Source organism: Hypanus sabinus, chromosome 2 (assembly GCF_030144855.1).
Source record: "Hypanus sabinus isolate sHypSab1 chromosome 2, sHypSab1.hap1, whole genome shotgun sequence".
Lineage (NCBI taxonomy): Eukaryota > Metazoa > Chordata > Chondrichthyes > Myliobatiformes > Dasyatidae > Hypanus > Hypanus sabinus.
In genome coordinates this window covers 202413902-202435637 of record NC_082707.1, presented here as the reverse complement: position 1 = coordinate 202435637, position 21736 = coordinate 202413902, and positions in this window count along the sequence as shown.

Here is a 21736-nt window from a genome sequence, read left to right as displayed (position 1 = left end):
CTTTGGATGATACCAGTTGTAGATATTATTATTGGGACAACATATTCTCTGTTCATGTTCCATATTCTTTCAACTTCCTCTTTTAATTCAGCATATTTTACTTATTGATTTTTGTGCTACATCCATTAAGTAAGTTGTTCCTGCATATTTATCCTGCAATATTATATCCAGACAATTTTAATGGATTCTTCTCTCTGTAATAATGGATTGGTCGTAGTATAATTTGAAGGACTCTGACTCTAAAGCTGGGTCAGCCTTGTAGATATGGTGTCATCTATTATTGTTATAACAACTTTTGTCTTCAGTCCAAAATGAAATATAGAGCTCCACAAAATGTTTTTTCCACTATTAGACTCTCACATTGTGGAAGTACTGCACTAGATGTACTCATTGGGACAATGATTACCTCAAACATTTTTGAGGGACAGCTCGAAAATATATAATTTTCTAAATTCATGATAAAAATGGAAACACAAAATCTGACAAAGTCATCTCCAATTGCCGTCTTGTGTGTTGAAAGCTGCTGTTATATGGCATGCAGTATTGTACAAGGGTTGAAATTGATTATAATGTAAAATCCTAGATTCTTGTCTTTCAAGGGCACATTGACAATTCTACTGCTGCCTGCCCAGTGGGAATGTCCTGGTTGGTGACAAATTAATTACACAAACTGAAAAAAACCTATTTCATGTTGTCTGATACTTTCTGGCAAAATGAAAATGGTCCAAAAATTTAATACAATGTGGAAATTTGATTTCAGCTGTCAGCATTGGACAATTTGTTTCTTGGAGTCTACAGTTATTCCTGGGAATAAATAGAAGATTTGCAATAGACAATAGGTGCAGAAGTAGACCATTTGGCCCTTCGAGCCTGCACCGCCATTCTGAGATCATGGCTGATCATCTACTATCAATACCCAGTTCCTGCCTTGTCCCCATATCCCTTGATTTCCCTATCCATAAGATACTTATCTAGCTCCTTCTTGAAAGCATCCAGAGAATTCCACCTCTTTCGGTATTAAAATAGCTGTTCCTTAGGTTTTGTAGTTGTTTTCTGTCCTAAATTACTGACCAGTAGTGACTTAGGAAAGGAATACACTGATCAGGCAATTCTTCATTGGATTTCTTCCATTCTTGGTCTGAATCTCTCTTTGCTGGTTCAGGTAGTGGTTCATTGAATGTGAAATCAATGAATCACAGAATCAGCTTTAATATCACTGGCATGCATTGTGAAATTTGTTGTCTTTGCGGCAGCAGTACAATGCAATACATAATAATAGAAATAAAGACTGTGAATTAAAGTAAGTATATACTAAATAGTGTCACGTACCCTGTAATTGGGTTAACAAACCAGCAGAAATGGACTGATACGTTGGAATCTGGTGGTACTGTAACTAAGGGTGTTTATTAGTAAACTACGCAATACAGTATCAAAAATGCCAATATACATATAAAACAGGTTGGCAATGATAAATACAGAAGTGTAGGAATAAGAATCAAAACCAAGTTCTATCAAAGTCAAGGGGTAAATGAATTGTCATAGGAGAATATAGAGTTCAGTTCAGTTCGTGCTGAGGTAGTTGTTGTTGTGTTGCAATGCTGGAGAGAGAGAGAGAGAGAGAGAGAGAGAGATGAGCAGCTGCAGCAAGCAAACCTTCTGTCATCTTCTTGTTCTGTTGTACCATTGGGGTCACTGATTATGACCCTTCCATTCCAGGCTAGACCGTTCTTCAGTGGTGGACTCGTCACCCAGGCAAGGGCAGACACACACGTCCCCACCGGTCTGCCTTCATCCACCATACTCCGGGCCGATTCTCCAGGATCCCACCTTCCTGTGGGTGCACAACTCTCTTTCAGTGTCCACTGGTGTGTCTGAGGGTGTCTCCCCAGACCCGTCTTTTATCCCCACTGACAGGGTATCAGCCGTCCATCAACTCAACATGACCATGTCCATCAAACTAGTCCACTCCCTGCTGTCTCAGTAAGAATGTTAACGAGCAAAGAAGTGTCCTTGCAGCAAAAGATTGTTTACATTTCCATCAGTGAAAAAGCCATAATACTAAATCATCCATCTCTCTCTCTCTCTTATCTACATATCTCAGGTTCTACATCTCCCTCTGTTCTTCATCACTCTCTCTCTCAATAGCAGCATAGTTCCTGGGGGGGGGGTCAGCCCTGGACCCCATTTCCATCTGGTTTGTTCAGCACACATAACAATAGTTATATAAGTAGTGCAAAAATAGAAATAAAAAAGTAGTGATGTAGTGTTCATGAGTTCAATGTCCATTCAAAAATTGAATGGCAGAGACAAAGAGGCTTTTCCTGAATCATTCAGTGTGTGCCTTCAGGCTTCTGTACCTCCTTCCTGATGGTAATAATGGGAAGAGCGCACGTCTTAAGTGATGGCGGTCATTAATGATGCATGTTGCCTTTTAGAGATATCGCTCTTTGAAGATGCCCTGGATACTAGGGAGGCTAGTGCCAGTGATGGAACTAATTAAGCTTATTTCGATCCTGTGCAATAGCACCCCGCCCCATACCAGACACGTAGCCAGTTAGGATGCTCTCCATGGCATATCTGCAGAAATTTGTTAGTGTTTTTCATGACAAACCAAATCTTTTCAAACTCCTGATGAAATATAACTGTGTCTTGCCTTCTTTGTAGTTGCAAGCAGATCAAACTGAAAAAGGATCTAGTACTTTCCTGGATGATATGATGAATAAACTCTTCTCGGGCTTCCTGCCTGGTACAGGAATTAATTTTTACTGACGTTTCAATGACAAACTTGCCAAATTCATCAAGGATGTTGCCTGGGCATGTCTAGTCCTGTGTTATTTATATCCCCATTGTCCATCCCTCCTGATTGTTTAGTCATCATCCAATCAGGTTTTCACTGTCCCACCTTGTTTGCAATTGAATTCCAACTCTTACTCAGAATGAGACCCTCGTCTTTGTTAAAATTCTTTTCCAGTTGTATTATTTCAATGTCTACCTTCACCAGATGGTCCAAACGGTTGCTGGCGTAGCAGAGTAGTTTTTTGAAGTCAAAGTCAATCCCGTGGCAATTATGAGTGCAATGACCTGCTTCTGCCGATTTCTCTGGTTAACCCAAACGGATACAGCTCCTGTGCTCCTTGATGTGGGTTTCTGTTGTGTGTCCCATCTGGCCAATGTATGCTGCTCTGCATGCACAGGGAACCTTGTAAATGCCAGCCATTCTGAGTCCCAGTTCATCTTTGACCTGCATAAGCTGTGGTTTGAGATTCCTTACGGGTTTGTGGATGGTATTTATTCAGTATTTCTTCAGGCTCCTGGTGATCCTTCCAGAAAGTGTGGAAATATAAGGAAAACAGGTGGTAGCGATGGGTTCCTCCTGGGATTGGGAAGTTCAAATCACAGCTTATGTGGGTCAAAGATGATCTGGGATTCAAGACGCCTCGTGTTAACAGGATTCCCTGTGAGTATGGAGCAGCAAGTATCAGCACAGTGGAAACCCACATCAAGGAACAGGGAGGATCAGGGTTGTGTGGTTACTGGGGCTCCATGGCTTGAAAGGCAGAATGGCCCAAGTCCATGCTGTGTTACTAAATAAATGATAAAAATATAAAGACTAAATAAATTTCCAGCATTTTCAGAATCACTTGTGCTTCTTTTAATTTCTCCATGTTTTTCTTCGTGTTTTTTCAGAAATATTTGAAACAAAAAAAATAGAATAAATAAATGATGTTAATTATTCAAAACACTCTCAAAAAAATTTTGTGGCATTAGGTATTTACTGGTTACCATCTCTGAATAACTCAAAGTTACATTTTACGCAAATTGATTTCCATATCCAAGCCTTTGTCAGGTTTAGCTTCGACTTACATCATGTTGAAAACTGTCCCAATCAATCAGCAACACCATATCTTCTGCAGCAGCATCTGTGAATAGTTACAAGTCATACACGCTCCGAAACACATTTTCCAGCTGAAGAGCTCATCCAAGTTCATAGTCACTTCTCTCTGACAACAAAGTCCAACTCCTGGCCTTCACATGTGGCTTAGCTACTAAACCCTGCAAAATGGTTTCTACTGATGGGAAAAGGGGTAAAGCTGGCTACTGGTACCTAAAAAGACAACGGCTTTGGGCAGATGAGGCTTGTCAACCATGGTTGGCAGCTCATCTAGGAGAAGAGAATGTTTCATCTCAAACCTCCGCAACCTTGTAACCATACTCACTCGTGGGGACGGTTTTGGGAATAAACTCCGGGGGAAATATCCGGAGCTGGAGTCCTACATTGAGTTCAGTGCCAACTGGCAACTCCTGTGACGCTGCTGGCGCCAAACTATATTGTTCCATTGGGTTCATCAGATGCGTGGAGAGGGGGTTCCTGCTATATGGGCTTTCCATATTGTACTGCCCTGACTTGCATATCTAGACACCTCAGACACAACATCCATGTTGACCATAACCAACGGAAGCCTGGAATGATGATACAAGATAGTTAGGCTATTAAGATACCTTTGTGGCAGACATAGAAAATAGAACAGTACCGCAGAAGAACAGGCCCTTTGGCTCACAGCATTGTACAGAACTAATTATTTTAATGGCAGCTAATCCCTTCTGCCTGCATATTGTCTAGCCCTCTCCATTCTCTGCATGTTTATGTGCCGAAGAGCCTCTTAAAACTTCTTTTGCATCTACCTCCACTCCCACCTTTGGAACCACATTCTATGTATGCAACAATCTTTTTGTTTATAATACATCCTGCCCTGCACATCTCCATTTAACTTCCTCCCTTTCACCTTCAAGATACCGTACTGCACAAAAGTCTTGGTCATATATGCATGTGTCTAAGATTTTTGCACAGGACCTTCATTGGTGCTTGGTTTCAATTGTTCTTCGATCTTGGTGATCAGTTTGCAAAAATTTTGTCACCACACAGATGATGGCTCCTTGTATGGTGACGAAAAGTTTTCAAGCAAAATTTCCCCAAGTTCAGAGAACAACTCAATCCAATCCAACCAAGGGTGGCTGTTGGCACGGTGAGATCAGCGACAGGCTCAAGAACTGAGGTTCCCGAGTTTGATCCAGTGACAGGCCACTCCCGAGTGCGCTCTGCATCCGTGCCGGTTGATGTCGAGTTCGCAACTCGACCTCGTTAAAAAAATCACTGCCATCTCCAGTTTAAATTCTCGTGTGGAATATTGTGGAGGATCAAATACCCAAACCCAAATCTGCTGTGCTACACATTTTCCGAGTAATTTCCTTCACTTCACCAGCAGTGTAATGGGCAGTAAGTATGTAATTAAGACCAATAAAATCCAGATCTTTTGGAAAAGCCAATATATGTAACATATCTATAATATTATACTCCTTATTTTCCTTCTACTAATAACTTCACATCTTGTCTTCTATGACAGACAATTCCCATGGGAGGGGATTCTAGGACAACGGGGCATGATTTCAGGATTGAAGGACACCCTTTTAGAACTGAGATGCAGAGAAATTACTTTAGTCAGAGAGCGACAAATCCACAAGTGGCTGTGGAGGCCAAGTGATTGGGTGTATTTAAGGCAGAGATAGATATGTTCTTGATTGGCCAGGGCATCAAAGGGTGTCGGGTGAAAGCAAGGGAGAAAGAATGACTGGAAGAAATGGATTAGCCCATGATTGAATGGTGGAGCAGATTCGATGGGCCAAATGGCCTACTTCTGCTCCTATATCTCATAGTCTTATATTTGAGTGATGGTGTTTTATTTATTTAGAGATACAGAATGGAACAAACCCTGCCCCCTAGCCCAACAGGCTGCACAACACAGTGACCCACCTATTTAACCCTGGCCTAATCATAAAACCTTTTACAATGGCCAATTAACCTACTAATTGGTATAACTTTGAAACGTGGGAGGAAAGCCACACGGTCACGGGGAGAATGTAAAATTCAAACGATAAACTCCAACACCGTGAGCTGTAATAGTGCCATGCTAACTGCTACACACCCTGTGGCACCCCTATTGGACCACTCATGTGAGACCGGTATCACTGGAGAAAACAGCTGTTTGAATATACACTTTGTATATAAAACATTCAGCATTGTAATATACGCCAAAAAATTCACAGAACCATATTCTATAAAGAGACTAAATGAAGCAGAGGATCCGTGATGATCAAAATTTGTTTATCAATTTTACTTTATTTGGAGATACAGGGCGGACCTCGCCCTTCCAGCCCAACAAACCTCAGCACCCAGCAATCCACCTATTGATCGATTCCTGATTAGTCTGGGCATGAAGGTATACGGGGAGAAGGCAGAAGACTGAGCCTAAGAGGGAAAATGGATCAAACCTGATGAAAAGGTGGAGCAGACTCTATGGGCTGAAAGGCCTAAATCTTCTATATCTTATGGTCTTCATCCTAGCTGAATCACAGGATAATCTACAATGAACAATTAACCTACTAACTAGTACACCTTTGGACTGTGGGAGGAAACGTGGTCATTGGGAGAACAGACAGATGATGTCAGAATTGAACCACAAACCCGATTGACCCCATATGTAATCACGTCATGGTAAAGGCTATGTTTCTATGGAATGATAAAAGTCAGAATCCTTCCTGCCTTGCATATCACCCAGAGAGCTAGGACACATTATGCATGGTTGAGCCTGACCAATGGAAGTCCTCAGCCAGATCTTTCATCAAGAATTCATGACCCATGGTGGGCCAATAAGTGAGTACATAAACTGTCTGGATTTCCTTTCCTAAAGTATTGTGGGAATTCTATCGGCAGCAAACTTTTCAACTACACTATAAACTGGAAAGAACTTTCTAAAATAACTGTTTATTTAAAAACAAAATTTTTCTTCTGAATCCTACTGCCATTTGAAAATGTCTCCAAAGTAAAAAACCATCGAATGTGACTCCAATATGCCTGGCTCTATCCACAAAAGACAGTTAAAAATGTGAACATCTTTTTCAGCACAGCAACACAGTGGTTAGTGCAATGCTTTACAGTTCATTTCCCATGTCAGAAGTTGTACGTTCTCCCCATGACCGCGTGGGTTTCCTCCAGATGCCCCAGTTTCCTCCCACAGTCCAAAAAACCGTACTAGTTGGTAGGTTAATTGGTCATTGTAAATTGTCATGTGATTAGGCTGGGATTAAAACTGGGGGATTGCGGGCAGTGTGGCTCAAGGGCCAGGTTGGACTACTCTGCATTGTATCACAATAAAAAAAGTATTAAAATACTCAGTAACAAGCTTTAAACTGCTGATAAGTTCAAGCATTTCTCCATCTAAGCATCTTGTGCCTATGGTTGGAGATTAACTATTCCTCTATTCGGCAAACAGGATGGAAATTATGCAGATGACAACAGAAGATTGTGTCAATGAAGTTTTCATGCATGTGAGTTTGATAAGTGGAAGTGTGTGGGTTTTGGGTTATAAGTGCCCTTAGATGGATGGGGCGGGGGATCTTGCAAGCCATGCTTTCAAAGTTTCGACCATAGATCTGCCTGCTTCCATGGTCTGCTCCAGAGTCTTCAAAGTAAATTTATTACTGAAGTGCACGTGAGTACGAGGCCCTCCGTTGGTCAGTGTTTGTCATGGATGTTGTATCCCAGCTGTCCACATGATACACAAGCCATGATTGTATGATCTAGAGAGCGAGCTGTTGCCCATGTAGCAGGCTTCCCCTTTACACGCAGCTGATAAATCCAAAGGAACGGCACAGAATGATAAGAGTTTGGCATCAGCAGCATTGTAAGTCTTGCTGTCAGCGTTGAATTCGATTTAGGATTGCCTTAGGGAATCCAGCTACAGATTTTACTCCCAGGGTTTATTCCTGAAACCTTCCCCATCAGTGAGTATAGGTGCAAGGAAACTGTGGTTTAAGACCAGAGTTTTCATTCTCCCAGATGAGAAGCCAACCACCACTGACGAGCCCAATCTGCCTGGAGTGACTGGCTTTAAGGTGCCAGTAACCCGCCTTTGCCTCTTTTCCTGTCAGTAGAAATGGTTCAGCTTCATAGCTAGGCCACACATGAACGTCAGAAGCTAGACTTGGTTGTCAGAGGCTATTTGGGACATGCATGATTGGGAGCATTTAATAAGATATGGGAGCTTGTCCCCTTTACCTCCCCCAGCTACGAAAGCCTTAGGGAACCAAAGTACATTCGGTATATGTCAGGCTGTGAGTCATTTTCTTGCTGAAGCCAACTAAGCATAATGGAATCAATGGAAAAATACACACACAGAAAGATGGACAAATGACCTACATGCAAAAGACAACAATTTGTGCAAATATAAAAAAGAAAAATCAAATAATAATAATATATAAATAAGTAATACTGAAAACAAGTGTTTAGAGTCCTTGAAATTGAGTCCAGAGGTTGTGGAATCAGTTGGGATCTCATTGCTGGGGTGAGTGAAGTTATTCATGCTGATTCAGGAGCCTGATGGCTGAGGGATAATAACTGATTATAAGGCTGGCTAACTCCTGATAGTTAAACAATATTCAAGAGTTGTCGGAGGAAAACTACGACAATGGTCTACTCACACATAACTCTCTGGGTTTAGGATATACAACATAGAAAACCAACAGCACATACACTGCCTTTGGCCCACAATGCAGTGATGAACATGCCCTGACTTCAGACTTTATCTAAGATTACCCATTACCCTCTATTTTTCTAGCCTCCGTGCACCTATCCAAGAGCCTCTTAAAAGATCCTATCATATTCGCCTCCACCACCACCGCTGGTAGCCTATTCCACGCACTCACCACTCTCTGTATAAAAATACTTACTCCTGACATCTCCTTTGTAGCTACTTCCAAGCAACTTAAAACTGTGCTCTCTCATGTTAGCCATTTCGGCCCCGGAAAAAGCCTTTGACTATCCACATGATCAAAGCCTCTCATAATCTTAGACACCTCTATCAGGTCACCTCTCATCCTCTGTCATTCTAAGGAGAAAAGGCCAACTTCACTCAACCTATTCTCATAAGGCATGCTCCCCAATCCAGGCAACATCCTTGTAAATCTCTTCTGTACCCTTTCCATGGCTTCCACATCCTTCCTGTAGTGAGGCAACCAGAACTGAGCACAGTACTCCAAGTGGGGTCTGACCAGGGTCCAATATAACTGTAACATTACTTCTTGGCTCTTAAACTCAGTTGCATGATTGATGAAGACCAATACACCACATGCTTTCTTAACCTCAGAGTCAACTTGGACAGCAGCTTTCAGTGTCCTATGGACTCAAACCCCAAGATCCCTCTGATCCTCCACATTGCAAAGAGCCTTACTTTTAATACTATATTCTGCTACCGTATTTGACCTCCTCTCCTCAACTTCCTCATGTAAACTGTGCCTGAAAACTTCCAGGCTAAACAAAACTTGTTTTCTAGGAATGACTCCATGCAATCACAGCTTGCCTGTACTAGTTTCCACTGCGCAGTTTTACAATTTTCAGAAACTCTGGAATGATTTATTGGGTGAAATGGTCAGTCATAGATCATAGAAAACTACGGCATAGAAACAGGCCCTTCAGCCCTTCTAGTCCATGATGAGTCATTCGTACCTTGTCTCATCGACCTACATCTGGACTATAGCCCTCCAGAACCCCTCCCGTGTATCATGTACCTATCCAAACTTCTCTTGAACATTGAAATTGAAATCACAGCCACCACTTGCACTAGCAGCTGCATTCCACACTGAGTGAAGAAATTTCTCCTCTTTACAATATATCTTTATTGCAAATACATTACATTCTGCAATACAACAAATATATTCTGTATACAAGACACTGTAATACACAGTTCTTAGATAAACCAAATTAAACTAAAACCTGCCATTTTTATCAAGGGTGGTGCTCATCCCCAACAGAGCCCAACAATCCCAGAACACTTCCGTGGTACATGGGCACAGCATGTGTTCCCTCTCAATGGTCACCTGGGCATAGACTTGCCTCCTAAACATTGGCAAGCAGCCCACCCAAGCAGTAGCCTCCACCACCTGCTTCCAGGACTCACGGATAGCTGTTTCAGCCAGGTCTAGGACATCCTCATCCCTCCTTGCCCTCCTCCATAATGGATGACCATATAGAAACAAGGTGGAGTTAAGTGCAACCAGAAGGTGAGGAGCAGGAGCTTGCAGACGTGCAGAAAGGGGCTGCAGCATGTACATGTGGCTTTAGATCTTCTTCAGCCCGCAGCAGTGAAATTTCCACTCATGTTCCCAGTAAACATGTCACCTTTCACTCTTAGCCCATGGCCTCTGGTTGTAGTCTCACACAACCTCAGTGGAAAAAGCCTGCTTGCATTTACCCAATCTATACTTCTCATCATTTTGTATACCTCCAAAAAATTCTCTCAATCTTCCATGTTCTAGGGAATAAAAATCTAACCTATTCAATGTTTCCTTATAACTCAGGTCTTCCAGTCCTGGTTATATCCTTGTGAATTTTATCTGTACTCTTTCAGACTTATTGACATCTTTCCTATAGGTGGGGGACCAAACCTGAACACAATACTCCAAATTAGGCCTATTGTTATTAAAGATTTCTACAAATTACTGCACACATTACTTATGTCATGTCCATTACTGGAGTATTCTGCAAAATATCATTTGGAGAATAATGAAATGGAAATTTATAGCCCTCTCCAGTTGCCCAGGAGAAGGGAGTCGCAAAATTATTTATTTAGAAATACAACACAGTAACAGGCCCTTCAGGCCCACAAGCCTACACTGCCCAATTACATCTATGTCTCCAATTAACTTACTAACCCGTATGTTTTTGGACTGTGGGAGGAAACCGGAGCACCCAGAGGAAACCCACACGGTAACAGTGTGATTGCACAAACTCCTTACAGACAATGGCAGGAAATGAACTCGGGTCATCAGCTCTGTGATAACATTATGCTAACCGCTACGCTCTTATGCCACCACAGATGTGCTCCTTGAACTTGGAGAGGGTCAAGGAGAAGTTCACGAGGATAATTCCTGCAATAAGAGAGTTAACATATGAGGGGTGTTTGATAGCTCTTCATCTGTACTCACTAGAGTTTAGAAGAATGAATGCGATCTCATTGAAACTTATTGAATATTGAAAGGCCTAGATAGTGGAGATGTGGAGAGGATGTTTCCTGTAGCAGGGCAGTCTAGGATCTGATGGCACAGAAGAGAGAGATGTCCATTTAATACAGAGACAGGGAGAAACTTCTTTAGCCAGTGGGTGGTGAATCTGTGGAGACCAAGTGGTTGAGTATATTTGAAGAAGAGGTTAATATGTTCTTGAGTGTCAAAGGTTATGGGGAGAAGGCAAGAGATAGGGGCTTAGAGGGAAATGGATCTGCCAGACATGATGGGTCAAATACCCTAATGCTTCTCCTATAACTTATAGTTTAAATGTTTGCTGTTCACTACCAACCATCTGCTGTATTGTCTCAAGTTTATCATCGTCATTATGTGCCGTGTTGTATGATCTATGGTCTTAAAACCATGACTGTTCTTGGATTTTTTTCTACAGAATGTCATTTGTCATTGCCTTCTTCTGGGCAGTGTCTTTTCAGGACAGGTGATCCCAGCCATTATCAAGACTCTTCAGAGATTGTCTGCCTGGCGTTTGTGGTCACATAACCAGGATTTACGATATGCACTTATTGCCCATCCACCACCTGCTCCCATGACTTCACGTTACCCTGATCAGGGGGCTAAGCAGGTGCTACACCTTGCCCAAGGGTGCCCTGCAGGCTAGCGGAGGGAAAGAGCGCCTTCCACCTCCTTTGGTAGAGATGCATTTCCACCCTGCCACCCAGAACAATAGATGTCCATTATACTGAGGAGGCCCTATTTTATCAGAATCACGGTTGGATCATATCTCTCTGTCTCTGTAAATCAACACAAAAGCTGCATGCTTGTTGTGGATGTAGAAATTGTCTTAAAAGTGCATTCACACCCTGCAAGTTTAGTGTTAGTGTGAAACTGAAAGCTGCTTCATTAATAGAGGAGTGTTAATTGGGTGCAATGTCTTGAATCACTCAGTACCTGAACTGAATGAAATCTCTTGCCTCCCTTTGAGCCCTCACAGCAGACTCATGCTCATTCACACTCTAAGATACTGGAGGATAGCCAATATTTTAAACAAAACAAAGATTCTCCATTTGTAAAAGAGCTTACATTTTTGTAAAACATTTCATCCAGCAGATTTCTCATTAGATTCAAGCCATCTCTGGAAACTTGCATCCTCATAACGCACAAAATGTTAGAGGAACTCAGCAAGTCGGGGAACATCCATAGAAATAAACAGTCAACGTTTCCAACCCAGACCCTTCTTCAGGACGGAGAAGAAATGGGGAAGGCACCAGAATAAAAAGGGTGAGGGGAAGGAGGACTACTAGAAGGTGATAGGTGAAGCCAGGTGGATGGGAAAAGTCAAGGAAGTAATCTGATAGGAGATGAGGGTGGACCATAGGAGAAAGGGAAGGAGAAGAAGCACCAAGGAGAAGTGATAGATGAGAAGAAGTGAAAAGCCAGAGTATGGGATAAAGGAAGAGGGGAGGGAGAGGGGTTTTTGTGGTATTCATGCCATTAAGTTGGAGGCTACCCAAAGTCATAATGATGTGGAAAATGTTGATCACATGCTACTTTGTTAAGGTGTTACACACCAAACATGCATAGATGATGGAGACTTCAACCCTCCTTTAATAAATAAGATTTTTATTTTATTTTATTTAGAGGTACAGCGTGGCCTAATGAGGAGTACTGCCCTGTAAACCACCAATTTAACCCTAGCCTGATCACAGGGAAATTTACAATGACCAATTAACCTACTAACCAGTATGCCTTTGTTCTGTCAGAAGAAACCCACTCATTAATGGGGAGAATGTACAAGCTCCTTACTGACAGCGTGGAAATTGATCTCTGAGCTCCAATATCCCAAGCTGTAATAGTGTTGCACAAACCACTCTGCTACTGTGACACCCGCTCGGATAAATCACAGACAGTATCTAATCCTAATGTACCTTGACTCAGTGTACTATCATTCAAGGTCTCATCCAAATGGGTTTAGTCTCCCAAAACGCATGTTATAGAGTTAATTTTTTTTTCATTTTTGGGTACATGGAGTTGACTCTGAATGTTGCATCCTAACTATCTTCATGATGCACAAGCCAGTATGCAAGCCAGGGTAGTACAATATGGAGAGCAAGCTGTTGACAGGGCAGCAGGCTCCACCTTTCCATGCAGCTAATGAATCCAAAGAAACAGCAGAGGCCCATACAGTCTGGCAGCAGCAGTGTCAGTGTTGAACACGATGTTGGACTGTCTTAGGGACTTCAGTTCTGAATTTTTCCTCAGGGTTTACTTCCAAAGCCTTCTCTGTGAATGGATATAGGTGCACGGCAGCAGGCATTTGAGATCAGAATTTTCCTTCTCTCAGATGGCCTGACAAGCCTTGGCTGACAAGCCTCATCTGGTTTTAAGGCACCAGTAACCTGCCTTTGCTCCTTCTCCTGTCAGCAGAAATGGGTCACCAGCCACAAGTGAAGGCTAGGAGCTGGATTTGGTTGTGAGAGGCTATTTGAGATAAACACCATTGGGAACATTTAATAGGTAGTGGGAGCTCATCCCCACTACCTCCCCTGGCTAGGACAACCCTAAAGAACCCTTTATATGGGCATCACTGGAGAGGACAATATTTATTGCCTACCCCTAAATGCTCATGACAAGGTGATGGGAACCCCTTGATAATGTGCTGAAATCTTTCTTTTGAAATTGGTGCTACAGTATGATGGAGCACATTCTCTTCATGTTGTTGATGAGTCCATGTGAAGGACATCTGTCAAAGTTCAAAGTAAACTTATTATCAAAGTACATGAATGTCATCATATACAACCCTGAGATTCGTTGTCCTGTGGGCATTCACAGCGAATACAAGAAACACAATATAATGAATGAAAAAAAACACTCATGACAGAATGGGTAAACAACCAATGTGCAAAAGTCAACAAATTGTGCAAATACAAGATAGAAGAAATAATCAAAGAAGCAAGTAAATATTTAGACAAACATGGAAATAAATAAATTTTCTTTACATGACTTCCTCCTTCCCCCTTTTCCTTTTCCCCCACCTTTTTTTATTCTGGCCTCTTCCCCCTTCCTCTCCAATCCTGAAGAAGTTTCTCAGCCCAAAGTGTTGGGTGTTATTTTCACTCTCATAGGTGCTGCCTGATCTGCTGAGCTCCTCCAGGATTTTGTGTGTGTTACTTTGACTTTCAGTATCTACAGAACCTTGTGTTCATGAGTCGTAAAGTCCTTGAAAGTGAACCATAGGTTGTGGAATCAGGCTAATGTTCCGAAGGATTACTGACCTTCAGGAATCAATATCACATCAACAGTTTGAGGGAGAATAACGGTTAAATAAATGAGAAAAAAATCTAAAGAAAATGAGTGAAATGCTCCACATCTTACCTTGTAAAGCTGTGACCACTAAAATATCTTCATAACCATACAGAACCATCAAACATTTTAATACATGATGGAAATGAAGAATTGTTATATAACAATAGGTGGTCAATCAGTACATGCTCACTTATGGGTAAGTTAATCCTTCCCAAAAGCACTGAAGATTAAAAAGTTCAAAGTTAATTATTATCACAAACCAAAAATAAATGCAATATAATCTAATATAACAAAGACTGGTAAACATCCAATGTGCAAAAAAGAACAAATCACACAAATAATAAAAAGTGAAGAAATAATACACAAAATGTGTACTGCAGAGTGAGTCCCTATGGAGTCAGTTTAGCACTGGGGCAACTGAAGCTGGTTCAGGAGACCAATTGCCCCAACTGCCCCAAACCTGGCATCATTGGATCCAAACATCTCAAAGCCTATTCAAATCCATTTTGAGGTTATTCTCTCAACTGCCTATTTAGATCCATTTTGAAAGCATTGGTTGATACTCTTCCCACAACATTTACAGGCAATTAATTTTAAATCATAACCACTTTGAATTTAACAAAAAAACTTCTAATTTCTTCCTCCTTGTATCTTTTACCCAAAACATCAAGTTCTCTTGGCTTTGAACTTGTCCACTGATGAGTAAAGCCTCCTTCCATTTATCTTTTCTGAACCAATGGTTCACTTCCATCAATCAAAAGCACTGTTCCAATTTGATGATACAAATGTAGAATTTATTAAACTTTTAATGCAGTAGATTCTGCAGATGCTAGAAATCCAGAGTAATACACACAAAATGCTGAAGGACTTCCAGGCAGCATCTATGGAAATTAATAAACAGTTGATGTCTCAGGCCGAGATCTTTGATCGAGACTGGAAAAGTAGGAAAAAAAAGAAGAACCCAGTGCAATAAATACAGGTTAGAATTTCAATTTTTCAAAATGTATATCACTTTATAAAAGATCTATTAGGCCAGAACTATTGTTCAAATTTTAACCAATCCATAATGGTGGATTTCCACAGAAGGACTCTCTTCTCATGATGGTGGATTACTCACTTTCAAGGACTTTTCATCTCATGTTCTTGATATCTATTGCTCATTTATTTATTTATCTATCTATCTATCTATTTATTTATTTATTGATATTTTGTATTTGCGCAGTTTATTGTCTTTTACACACTGCTTGATGCCCTCCCTGTTGGGTGAGGTTCTTCATTAATTCTATTGTGTTTCTTGTATTTACTGTGAATGCTCATGAGAAAATGAATCTCAGGGTTGTACACGGTGACATTCATGTACTTGAATAAGAAATTTACTTTGAATTTTGAACTTCAACTTTGAAGGGATTTAAATAGCAAGCGTGATAATGACTGGACAGTCAGTAAATTTATTCCGACAATTAATCCCTGCTGGATCCATCATCTACTCAGTATGGTGATATCAAAGGCACAAAACTAGACAACGAATGTGAATTGGAATGGAAAGCATTCAAAAGCACAATCAAGGTTGATTATGATTGGTGCCCACTGTAAAGCAGCTCACAGTTTGACAAAATGTACTAGTTATCTTTAAATGGATATGAAGAAGATGCACTGTACTTTAATGCAATCATTTCATTTTTCTTTTATGAATAAAGAAATATTCTGTAACAGCTGGAGATCAACATTCAGGCTCTCCAGAAACACATGAAAGTCTTTTTAATCTTAAACAACCATTTCCCTGTTAAAGAAAACACAAAAATCTTAAATGAATCAAAGATCGTTTGTATTAGTCCTTCAGTAATCGTGTATGTCAATGTATTGGCTCAGCTGGGTGGCATTCGTGTTTTTGAGTCAGGAGGTTGTGTTCAAATGTTACATCAAGACATCAAGCCAATGCTTCCATGTAGTACAGAGATGGTGCAGCATTGTTAGAATAACTGTCTTCTGTTGAAATATTAAATGGAGATTCTTTCTACTCTATTTGGTTGCAGTCAAAGAACCCATGATACTAATTGAAATAGCAGAATCAGAATCTGGGATATGGCATGAAATTTGTTGTTTTGCAACAGCAGTACACAGCAATGCATAATATAAAAAATATGTAAATTACAATAAGAAATATATATCAAAGTTCAAGGTACATTTATTATCGAAGTATGTAAACACTCTACAACATTGACGTTTGTCTCCTTACAGGTTAACATGAAACAAAGGAATGTGAAAGAACCGATTTAAAAAAAGATCATCAAACACCCAATGTGCAGAGGCAGAGAAACATAAATCATGCAAACAATAAAAAAAAAAGCAAATAGCATTCAGAATGAAAGCGAGTCCGCAAACGCAGAGCCCAGAGAAGCTGGAGCAGGCCACAGCCTCAGCCGCATTTCAGCACAGAGCCGAGTAAATGTTGTGGAGCAGCGAGCAGGAACAGCCAGCCCCTAGCCTCTGGTCCTGACACCCTGCATTTCCAATCCACCGTGACTGGCATTTAAATAATCCAAACACTGGGTCATACCTTGCTTTAGGACCTAGGCCCTGTTGCATCAACATGCTCTGGGCCTGGACTCTGCTGCCACATCTCAACCCAAAGCCAACTTTTCCAAAGCGGCCTGGTACTTAGCTTGATCAGAGTCCGCTCTCAGTTTAGATGAATGAGCCCCAAATCTGCTTCTCCTTTAATAATTTAATAATATGTATAAGATGATGAGAGGCACTGATCATGTGGATAGTCAGAGGCTTTTTCCTAGGGCTGAAATGGTTGCCACAAGAGGACACAAGTTTAAGGTGCTGGGGAGTAGATACACAGGAGATGTCAGGGGCAAGTTTTTACTCAGAGAGTGGTGAGTGCGTGGAATGAGCTGCCAGCAACAGTAGTGGAGGTAGATACAATAGAATCTTTTAAGGGACTTTTAGATAGGTACATGGAGCTCAGAAAAACAGAGGGCTATGAGGAGGTCTAGTACTTTCTAAGGTAGGGACATGTTTGGTACTACTTTGTGGGCCGAAGGGCCTGTGTTGTTCTGTAGGTTTTCTATGTTTCTATTATTTAGTTGAATTAAATAAGTAGCATGAAAAAAACGAGCATAAAAAAAGAACAAAAAATAGCTAGGTAGTGTATGTGAGTTTATTGTCCATTGAGGAATCTGATGGTAGAGGCGAAGAAGTTGTTCCTGAAAAATTGAGGGTGTGTCTTCAGGATCCTGGATCTCCTTGATGTTGGATTAGAGAAGAGGGCATGAAAGTTTAAGCAAATAAGTTGGTATATAAGTTATGTATAACCTTTGCTAATTTAAGTTTAGGTGAACTTCAGAATATACTGTGTTGTTGCTGTAAAAAGTTAATTTCTAGGCATTTATACTCTAGGAATGTATGTCTATGATGTTAAATCTGAAAAACTCTGGAGCTGATCTAGCAGCCTAGCTAATGATTATTCCTTAACATCAGGGATTGGCTTATTTCTGATTCAGGAGCTATTGTGCGTAATTTCTTTGCCATTTTTTTCCTACATTTCGATAGTGGATCCCTTTTTTTTAACATTTAGAAATACAGCGCAAAATGGGCACTTCTGCCCTTTGAGCCACGATGACCAGCACCCCGATTTAACCCTATCCTAATCACAGGTAATTTTACAATGACAAATTAACCTACTAACCGGTATGTCTTTGGACGGTGGAAGGAATCTGGAACACCCAGAAAAAACGCACACTTTGCCCTGAGAAGATGTACAGACTCCTTACAGATGACATCAGAATTGAACTCCAAACTCCAGCACCCCAAGCTATAATAGCATCATGCTAACTGCAATGCTACCATGTTGCCCCTACTGTTCCAAAGTGGGTCACTGGTTATGAGATATTCTGAAATGAGGTCAAAGATTACAACTACAATAAATCTCATGGTCTTGGGATGTTCCAAAACACTTTAGAGCTAACAATGTACATTTGCAGTATGAATCCTTTTGGAATGTCCAACTGACATGGAGCCAATATGTGCACAGCAAGTTTTCACTATTAACTTCACCATGGATTATCCTAAACTCAGCTGTGAAAGAAGGACAGTTGGGCATGAGGCTAGCAACCACATCCCATAAAATCTCAGAGATACTGAAATGCCAACAGAAGCACCAAAGTATTTAGCCCTGGGAGAATAAGGAACTTCACTTGGAAGTCTTCTGTAGCAGCAGAAAGAAGTGCTCTGATAGAGATTTATAAGGTTATGAGAGGCATAGATGGAGTAGACAGGGAGTATCTTTTTTGCAGGGTAGAAATACCTAACACCAGAGGGCATGTATTTAAGTTGAGAGGGGGTAATTTCAAAGGCGGTCTCCAGGGCAACTTTTTTACACAGAGAGTGGTTGGTGCCTGGAATGTGCTGTCTGGTGTGGTAGAAGGAGCAGATACATCAGGGGCGTTCAAGAGACATTTAGATTGGCACATGAATATGAGGAAGATTGAGAGATAGGTCCATTCTGTAGGGAGCAAGGATTAGTTTTTAAGGGTATTTGATTTAGTTTTTAGCTGGTGCAGCATAATTGTGGGATGAAGGGCCTGTTCCTGTGCTGTACTATTCAATGTTCTATGTTTTAAGTCGTATGAAGTCAGTTAATGAAAGCTGAAGCCAAAAGACTAATCAATCTTCAATCGACCCAGGACAGAGGACTCTAGCGAGATATTGTCAGCTATTTCCCCAGCAGGACTGATAGGCTTAAGAAGAAAAAGAAAGTTTCACAATTAGCAACAAGATAATGACCAGATTACTGAAACAAGCTAGAGCTACAGTGATTTGGTGCTGAACTGGTAGGCTCTGCTCTAATTAATATCACAGATACATTGGCAAATTAGTGGATATACATACTGTTATTATTTTATTTGTCCCAATGATCTAATGCTTCTCCATAACAGAATTTCTGCCCCAATTGAGACTTTTAAGTTTGGTGGTCAGTCTTAAAAATGTCTCGATGTCTTTAATGACAGATTACTGTACTTTCTCAACTTCCTTAATTTAGGACTTTATTCCTTGGAGCATTGGAGAATGAAGGGAGATTTGATAGAGGTATACAAAGTTACAAGGGGTATAGACAGAGCTGGGTGGTAGGTGGAGATACATCTCTACCAAAGGAGATGTAACATCTCCTTCCCTCTGCTAGCCTGCAGGTCACCCTTGGGTAAGGTTTAGCAGATGCTTAGCCCCCACACATGATCAGGAGGAACTTTCTTAATTTTATAGAAATCATTCTCAGATGATGAGAGGGAAGAACAATGAGATTCTGTGGAATAAGGCCATGTAATCCATCTATGTATGTAAACTACATATACATTATTATTATCATTACTATTATTATTAATTTAATTATTGTATTCCATTATGTTTTGTGTTTGTTTTTTTGTGCTACATCAGATCCAGAGAAACAATTATTTCATTCTGCTTTAGACTTGTGTGCTGGGAATGGCATTAAACAACCCTGAATCGTGAATCTTGATGTGCAGTTGTACAGCAGTGGTGAATGGGATATGGGATGGTTGGGGTTCAGGTGTGTGAGCAGAGAGTTATGGTTCAGGAGTGATTGGAGAGAGGAGGTAGGGCATGCTTGCCGAGTAAGAAGTGGGAGTTACAAGAGTTTGGGATAACAGGTGGGAATTAAGAGTGACAATGGAGAATTGCAGGTTCTGGAGTGAAGTTTGGATATTGCAGAGTGGGGGATAGGATTGGCTCACATCTTCAAAATTCTGCACTGTTTTATACTGTATATTTAATTTTCCATACAACAGGTCTTCCCTCTTTGGCAAGGCTGAAGAATTACACTGGTAGAGTGCTCACATTGTAGTACAGCCCTTCGATATTTAAACAGCCTTATATGGAGTTTTAGAACATAGAATAGTACAGCACATCACAGGCCCTTTGGCCCACAATGTTGTGCCGACCCTCAAACCTTGCCTCCCATATAACCCCACACCTTAAATTCCTCCATATACCTGTCTAGTAGTCTCTTAAACTTCACTAGTGTATCTGCCTCCACCACTGACTCAGGCAGTGCATTCCACGCACCAACCACTCTCTGAGTGAAAAACCTTCCTCTAATATCCCCCTTGAACTTCCCTCCCCTTACCTTAAAGCCATGACCTCTTGTACTGAGCAGTGGTGTGCTGGGGAAGATGCGCTGGCTGTCCACTCTATCTATTCCTCTTAATATCTTGTACACCTCTATCATGTCTCCTCTCATCCTCCTTCTCTCCAAAGAGTAAAGCCCTAGCTCCCTTAATCTCTGATCATAATCCATACTCTCTAAACCAGGCAGCATCCTGGTAAATCTCCTCTGTACCAATGTTTCCACATCCTTCCTATAGTGAGGCGACCAGAACTGGACACAGTACTCCAAGTGTGACTTAACCAGGGTTTTATAGAGCTGCATCATTACATCGCCTCTCTTAACCTTAATCCCTCGATTTATGAAAGCTAACACCTCATAAGCTTTCTTAACTACCCTATCTACTTGTGAGGCAACTTTCAGGGATCTGTGGACATTTAGCCCCAGATCCCTCTGCTCCTCCACACTACCAACTATCCTATCATTTACTTTATACTCTGCCTTGGTTTGTTCTTCCAAAGTGTACCACCTCACTCTTTTCCTGGTTGAACTCCATCTGCCACTTCTCAGCCCACTTCTGCATCCTATCAATGTCTCTCTGCAACCTTCAACAATCCTCTACACTATCTACAACATCACCAAACTTTATGTCATCTGCAAACTTGCCAACCCACCCTTCTACTCCCATATCCAGGTCGTTAATAAAAATGACAAAAAGTAGAGGTCCCAGAACAGATCCTTGTGGGACACCACTAGTCACAACCCTCCAATCTAAATGTACTCCCTCTACCATGACCCTCTGCCTTCTGCAGGCAAGCTAATTCTGAATCCACTTGGCCAAATTTCCCTGGATCTCATGCCTTCTGACTTTCTGAATAAGCCTACCATGTGGAACCTTGTCAAATGCCTTACTAAAATCCATGTAGATCACATGCACTGTATTACCCTCATCTCTATGCCTGGTCACCTCCTCAAAGAAATCTATCAGGCTTGTTAGACACAATCTGCCCTTCAAAAAGCCATGCTGACTGTCCCTGATCAGACCATGATTCTCTAAATGCCTGTAGATCCTATCTCTAAGAATCTTTTCCAACAGCTTTCCCACCACAGACGTAAGGCTCACTGGTCTATAATTACACGGACTATCCCTACTACCTTTTTTTAAACAAGGAGACAACATTCACCTCCCTGCAATCCTCCAGTATCTTTCCTGTGGACAACAAGGACATA